This window comes from Bison bison, unplaced genomic scaffold (genome assembly GCF_000754665.1).
Source record: "Bison bison bison isolate TAMUID 2011002044 unplaced genomic scaffold, Bison_UMD1.0 scf7180017864489, whole genome shotgun sequence".
NCBI classification, from domain to species: domain Eukaryota; kingdom Metazoa; phylum Chordata; class Mammalia; order Artiodactyla; family Bovidae; genus Bison; species Bison bison.
The window spans coordinates 8,133,930-8,135,965 of NW_011495048.1; the positions used below are offsets into that span (position 1 = coordinate 8,133,930).

The 2,036-nt window shown below is 53.2% G+C and overlaps 1 pseudogene across 1 annotated transcript in view; it reads right to left on the minus strand.

The window, feature by feature from the left end:
- Positions 1-347: 347 nt before the first annotated feature.
- The window catches only part of LOC105005365, a 47,851-nt pseudogene continuing 46,162 nt past the window's right edge, over positions 348-2,036 (minus strand). The window contains exon 3 of the transcript XR_827310.1: positions 348-482. The product of XR_827310.1 is annotated as a dnaJ homolog subfamily A member 1 pseudogene (transcript). The remainder of the gene's footprint in view (positions 483-2,036) is intronic.

The following is a 2,036-nucleotide window of genomic DNA, read 5'->3' on the forward strand; positions in this document are numbered from 1 at the left end:
TGGGACCAGAAATCAAACCCGTGTCCTCTGTATTGGCAGGCAAATTCTTATCCACTGTACCACCAGGGAAATCCAGGGAATCAGTATCTTAAGGCTCATTATCCTCTAAGGAGACCATGCAAAGGCCCTGTACCCACCCTGAGACAGAAGCAGGTGCAACTCTGAGAGGTCCTCTGTTGACTTCTCTTTGGAAATGAAGGAAGGCCTTGTTTACCACCAGCCTAGTGCGAGCCCAGAGCTCTGGGTGCCGAGCCTGGGGTGGTACAAGGGCATCTTCCATAGTTTTGTCCTCCCTCCAACTGGAGCCTCTCATCCTCTCTTCCTATCACGTTCTTAACCTAAACAGCTCACTTTTCTTCCACGCTCACAGGCAGCGCAGGCAGGTTGGAAGCCCCTTGGGCCTTTGTAACCTTCTCCACCTGAGTAAACATGGCATCATCGATGGGGCTCCGTGGGACCCTGCTGCAGCCAAGGCTTGGCTCCTGTGAGGGTCATGAGTAGAGGGCGGAGGGTGAGCGTGAGGGACAATAGCCCTTTGTACCATTGCCAAATGACAGATCATCTTTTGAGTCAAAATCTGCCAAGATTAATTTTTTTTCTAACTAGCTTATTGAGATATCATTCACATACCATACAACTCACCCATCTAAACTATATAATTCATGGCTTTTATGATAGTCACAGAGTTGTGCAACCATCTTCACAATCGACTTTACACCATTTTCATCCGAAAAAGAAATCCTGGGCCTTTTAGGGCCCCATCCTTTCATTCCTCCCCTAGCCCCAGGCGACCACTAATCCGCTTCCTGTCTCTATAGATTTGCCTATTCTGGGCATTTCATATGAATGGAATAGAAATGTGACAACCTATATCTGGGTCCAAAACATGCTTGGCAGAAACTCAAGATGGGCACAGATTATATGAATTGTAACTTGACCTTGAGCCTCCCTTGTCTCAGGGTGCTAATTCCCCCTTTCACAAGGGGCAGTGAGAATGTGAACCGCCAGCCCAGGCCTGGCACCCCTGCTGGCCAGGGGTGGGGACTCTCTGTAGTGAAAAGGAGGCTTAGTGAGAAGATCAACTATAGAGCAGCCTCAGATCAAAGTGATCTTATTATGAATTGGTGGCATGCTGTGGCATTCCCAAAGTTCAACTGTGAACTAAGGTTGTGTAAGTGGTGTTTCCTCTGCCTCTCATTCAGCAGGCCCTGTCTGGGTGCCAAAGTCAGCAAAGCAGCGCGCTGCTCTTTCTCACCGAAGAGGCCCAGAAACTTTCAGCCCCCACCCCACCCAGACGGCTCCTGCTCTCCCAGAGAGGAGGCTCCCTGGGGGTCCTCTAGGGACCCCATCCCCTCTCTGCATTCCCAGATTTCTTCTGGTTGCCACCCAGGTCCCTCCCAATCTCTCTACAAGCCCTGAACTGCCCCTGCCAGGACCTCTGCTGGCAGCTGCACGTGCCAAGGCAGACGGCTTCTTACCTGATCCACGTGAGTGAGCTGACTGTTTTTTGTTGCTGCTACAGCAACACCTCTGTTCAGCTCCTTGTGAAAAGTTTCATCCCCCAGGGATCCTTTCTCTTTGATCTGTTCACACCCCTGCTTGGGGGTGGGGGTGGGGAGACCCAGCACCCAGATCAGTGATGGGCCCTACCCCCCACCAGCCTGTGTCTGTGGTGGACACTGTTTCAGTGACCACTTTCCCTGTCTCAGGCCCCTGACAGGAATGCCAGGAACCCACCCCTTCCTCTGCCCTCCCCGAGGGATTGACATTCATAGGATCCCTCCCTGCTGCCCCACACTCAGGCCACAGAGCTGTCACCCCACCCCCACTCTCCCTCAGTGGTCTGGGGCTTTCTTGACAGCAGCAGAACAGAGTCTGAGGGCTCAAGGGAGGGGAGGGCCAGAGACCTGCCATTATGCAGGCCCTCCTCCACAGCAGTGAATTCAGGTCTGGAGACAACAGAAGGGCTGGGATGAGGCAGCGCTGGGATGAGGCAGGGCTGGGATGAGGCAGGGGTGGGGGGTGCCTGGGGTTTG